Raw genomic sequence first — 5,744 nt, forward strand, 5'->3', positions numbered from 1 at the left:
AGACAAGGGACATGATAAGGACCACTTCCCTTACAATCATAATTATTTGATTTTAGGAGGTCCTGTTCTTTTGAAACCTGAGAATATTGCGGGACCGAGCGCAGGAATACCATTATGGTGTGCTATCTGCCAGATAGTTGGAAAGCATGAGATGGATAATTGTCGCCTTTTGAAAAAGTTTATACGGATGCCGCAATTTTTTTTTGTACCTTCTATAAATTGGTTGGACATGATGAGTGAAACTACCAAACTTATGAACTAATGATGGAAAGGACCCCTCCCTATAAAATGCAGGCAGAAAATTGGCCTCTAGATCAGGGCACCGATGCAGCACACGAAGGATTTCAAGGCCATGGAAGAGGAAGAGGAGGAGGGGCTAGCAGAGGTCATGGACAAATCATTTTTTATGACTATGGTGAAGAAGGTCATTTCACGTGTGACTATCAAAACCTAATGCATCCATCTTGTCAATATTGCAGACAATTTGATCATGTGATAGAAGATTGCCCAGTGTTGATAGCTAAGATGCAAGAGAAAAAGACGCAACAACCTACAGAGAACATCCAGATGATGAGGGCAAAGCTTAGCGAAGACAATCATAGTAGAAATATCGTAACATGTAGTGGTATGGACACATGAGAAGATACAAGAAAGTAGCTAGAGACCGAAGGATGGGTGCATAAGGCTGTTGAAGAGAAAGTCGGGTTTGACCTCAACCGAGCTAAGGCAACTTTTATGGAGGCCAAGAAGAATTTTACTAAAGCTTCTACATTAGGGAGTCAAGAGAAATCAACTAGAAACAATGAAGTTCAGGACATGGATCCCTCACTATTAGCCACTTTTCTGAAAACTTGTATGGAGCTGTTGAGGGATAAGAAGGCAATGGAAGGGCTCCAAGAGCTAATCGACAATTGTATGGGAAAAATTAAGATTCCTTCAGAACGTGCTGTGAGGAAACTGGGTAAACATAAGAAGCGAATAGGGCACGAGATGAGGCTCACCGCTTATATTGGACAATATGAAATGGATCAATTCATCCTGTATTTGGGTTCTGATGTGAATCTACTACCTAAACATACATGGGAGAGGATGGGGAGGCCTGCACTACATTGGTCTCCTATATATCTACACATGGCCAATCAGTAGAGGATCATTCCTTTGGGGCTCAATTATGGGGTAATAGTAGACATTGAAGGAGCAAGTGCTCTGGCTGATTTTGAAGTAATTGGAATAGTGGATGACAACAATCCTTGCCCTACACTACTAGGAATTGATTGGGCCTTTGACATGGATGCAGTAATTAATCTGAAGAAGTAAAGGATGACATTTGAGAAGAATGCACTTAGGGTTATTATGCCACTAGACCCTGCTAAGGGAGCATGCTACACTAAACTATTCCGCAACTATGTGGAGGACAATGACCTGGATCAAATATACAAGATTACTGCACATGATGAAGATTGGTTCAATCCTACTACAGATGGCTGAATTGCATAGGATAGAGATAGCTCTTGCACCTCACATTTATATGAAGAGCTCGAACACTTGCAGAATAGATTTCATGAAGTATCTATGCTATGTTGCAATATGATGACAAAATTGGTACGATGTGTATCAACAGAGGTAAGGAATATCCCGCATTATGATGGCTTAAATGATGTTAACTTATTTTTGGATGAGTTTGAAAGGGAGGTGCCCAAGGAACATCGATTCCGGGCACTGGATTTGGCACTACTCATTTTGCATGCCCGTTGTTGGTGTACACATAAGGATAGCTTCGTTGATTGGAAGGAATACATGTAGATGTTGACACTAGGGTTTGGGTACGCTAATACCCAAATGAATGAAAAATACAATGGAAAGGATGACCTGCGTGAGCACTTGGCGCGATGGAGTAAATCTTGGGGAGAAGAGCCACAACAAGAATGGGTGCATACCTTCTGTCACACCTTAGATACTATTCCAATGAGTTGGTACTTGGAAACAGAGCTAACCCATGGGACAACCGAATGGGATACCTTGAGGGAAAGTTTCTTATTAACCTTCAGCTTTGAGGATGGATTTGAGTGCATTGATGAAGCACTCTAGGAAATTAAGGCTGCTATCTTTAGAATGCATGCAGAGATGGTAGAATGGGTTCAGCCAAACTAGAGTACCCAGTTGCACCATGCACTCGAGTGCTATGATATGACTGTAGAAGAAGAAGAAGATCCACGAAAAATCAACATTCCGAAGACAAAAGGACAATGCGAATTTGAAGGTCCTAAAGCAGCGAACCCTTATCTATCAGAACCTTTGAAGACCAGGAAAGTAAACATTGGTTATGACATGCAACCTAAGTTTTCAAAGACCGATGATTATTGGGATTAATATAGAGTTGATAAAGTTACGGAGCTGCTGCATGAATGCCAGGAATTGTTTCCTTCCAAATTATCAGACCTGAAAGGAATAGTAGGGGATATGGGAGTTATGAAGATCACTTTAAATCCTGATGCGTAGCTCGTGCAATAGAGACCCTACCGCCTAAATCCTAAGTATAAGGAGAAGGTGCGCAAAGAGATATACAAAATGATGGAAGTTGGAATTATTAAGGTAGCAAAAGAATCTGATTGGGTGAGCCCTATGGTTATTCAAGAGAAGAAGCAGTAGGGTGAAATCATAATATGTGTAGACCTGAGAAAGCTCAATGATGCATGCGTTCATGACCCATTTCCAACACCATTTACAGATGAAGTTTTGGAGAATGTTGGAGGATAGGAAGCTTATTCGTTCACTGATGGGTTCTCAGGGTACCATCAAATTAAGATCGCATCGGAGGATTGCAGCAAGATGACCTTCGCAATGGAGTGGGGATGCTTCCAGTACACAATGACGCCATTCAGACTGAAAAATGTGTCCATGATATTTTCAAGGGTTGTAATTGCATCATTCAAACAATTCATCCATAAATACTTAGAAGTGTATTTTGATCACTCGATGGTGTTTGGATTGGTAAAGCACCACATTGCAAGTCTGTGCCTTATGTTGGATACTTGTCACAGATACCAAATTGCTCTAAACTTGAAGAAATGTATATTTTTCTTGCCTTATGGGATATTGTTAGGCCATGTGGTATGTAAGGAAGAAATAATTGTAGAACCTATGAAGATAGCAGTGATTGTCAATTTAGAAGATCCAAAGAATGTAAAGCAGTTGTGCGCAACATTGGGACACACCAGCCACTATAGAAAGTTTATCAAGGCTTATGCACAAATAACTACGCTAATGGAGAAATTACTGAAGAAGGATGCGACTTTCTGCTGGGATGAAGAGTGTCAGTGTAGTCTGGATGTATTAAAGGAAAAGATGGTGACTGCACCCATTTTGGTATTCCCAGACTAGAAGAAAGAATTTCATGTTCATGTGGATGCCTCTTGTATTATGTTGGGTGTGGTATTGACCCAGCCAGGCGAAGGAAAGATAGATCATCCTATAGCCTTCGCGAGCAGGAAACTATCAAAGGCCTAGAAGAACTATTCAAGTACAGAGTGTGAAGGATTGGTGATGGTCTACGCACTGTAGAAGTTTCGACATTACCTGTTAGGTGTGCATTTCAAAATGTATACAGATCACTCTACTCTTGTTGGCTACATGGGGCCTGACCCAAGTTCAACAGTGAATTTAGCCAAGCAAATCCCGGTACTATTGGCCCTTTCGGCAACAGACCGTAGAGCGCGGATTGAGGTCTCACCCAAAGTAGTATGGGAGGGTGCTGTTAGGTTCCTATACCAATAGGTTTCATTTTTCATGATTGACAGTGGAAGTGCCAAATATGTTCATCTTTGATGCTGCAAAGGTTCCATATTTTGTATAATAGATAGATGTGTAAATATTGTTGTTTATCACTTGATGGGTGGCCCAATAGTTCAATCTGGACCATGCCATGTTTAAATTGCTGTTGTAGAATAGAGAAAGAATATCTATCCAAACAACTTAAGCTTGGCAGATCAGTAGTTAGGTAGAGAAATGAAGGAGCCCAACTACTTAATCTGGGCCCTCGGAAGAGATAAGGGTAGATTTAGGTAGGAGGACAATCAAAAGAAAAGAGGATAATCAGGGTTTGCAAGTCTAAGTGCACCCATTCAAAAGGAAGAAAAAAAGCTAGGTGTATTAGGCTGGGTAGGTAGTCTGAGGTTGTAGCAGCAAGGTTTGGATCACCTTTGTATTGTCAAACAAGGTCCATCTCATCAATGACAAAAGTGTCAAAGCAGTTGTTTGGTGGCACAACTTTGGAAGAATGTCTAATTCCCCTTTCAGTCCCCCATAAATCACTCACTAACATCCCCTGAAGGACCTTGGGATCTGCCCAACAAGTCCTGCTTTCACTTCATTTTTGAAAAATACTAAGTCAAGCTTTGACTTTCTTCAATAAAAAGAAGCCACATTTCTTGTGTAAAAAATCATTTCTCCACATTCCATTCAATTTCTCTGCCTAAGTTTCATTTCATAAACTTAGCTTCATGCCCCTGCACTTTCACTTCACAAAGTCATATTAACTTCTAATCTTATTATATAGCTCCCTAACTACTTTCCTATCCCTACTTCTACAAAAAATATTAGATATCCTACCCCTTGGCACTATAGCCATAAAAACAAAGTCAAGGAAATGCTAGGTCTATTTGGGGTCTTAGCATTAGCCTTCCACGTCCTAAACCTGGGATTAATCTAACCTTTGGTTAGGTTAATAACCTCTACCTATCCCTTTACCCATAAAATCTTACCATTCTACCCCTCCGAGTTCATTTTTCAAACGTTTGGTGTTTAAATGTTTTAATTAAACATTAAACTATGTTCCCCCCGCATAAACCCATAAACCCGCATTAACCTAAAGTTTTTAACCCCCCCATGGCGTGTTATTATTTTAATACCCGGGCGGGTCCCGCTCCAAAAGCTGCACGTCGCTCCATTTCCCCCGTCCGCCATCCGATGTCCCAAGCCGCAGATCTAACGGTGGGCGGTCATTTTCATGCCCCGATCCGCCGGAGGTTAGCGTCCGGGGGATGGGCGGTTTCCCTGCCGTACCCCCGCCACGCGTCATCCTCCCGGCGTGTTCGGAGGCCCCCTCCCCAATACCGCTCAGGCCGAAAGGTGGTGCGGGAGGAAACCAGAAACCACCCTCCGCTGGATGGCGTCAGCACCACGTAACCTCCGCGTCAACCCGCCACTCCCCCGTGTCACTGCCACCTCATCTGCTCACATCCCTGCCTCGCCAGCATGTCCGCTGCCACGTCGTCGCCTGAGTCAGCTGCCACATCACCCTACCGTATCCGATACCCGCCGGATGATGTCATGCTGACGTCATCCCAAAAAAGCGCCAAAAGCGCCAAAGTCCCGAATTTTAATAAAAATAAGTTGATTCGACCATTTTAGTTCATTTTTATTGGTCAAGTTTGGAGAGCTACGCACACTGTTTTATGCCGTTTTACCTCCAGAGTTCAAATTCAAACAATTGAGCCGCTATCGCCTGTAGATTCGCCTCCATTGTTCGCCATTGTACCAGCTCAACCACCTCGGTGCCTAAAAACCGGGTATTTGCCGAATTTCACCTATTAACCCTGTTTTTCGCCATTTTCTCCAGTTCACTCACTTAATTACCTGCAAATTCCCAAATTAAAGACTCTGCCGCACCTAAATGTTGCCTAAAATTCACTGATAAACCCTAGCTCAAAAAGAACCCTATAAACCTGCGCCCATTTGCAAATTCA

Source organism: Pinus tabuliformis, chromosome 5_1, assembly GCF_031772625.1.
Source record: "Pinus tabuliformis cultivar Carrire ecotype Pingquan chromosome 5_1, CPIR1, whole genome shotgun sequence".
Lineage (NCBI taxonomy): Eukaryota > Viridiplantae > Streptophyta > Pinopsida > Pinales > Pinaceae > Pinus > Pinus tabuliformis.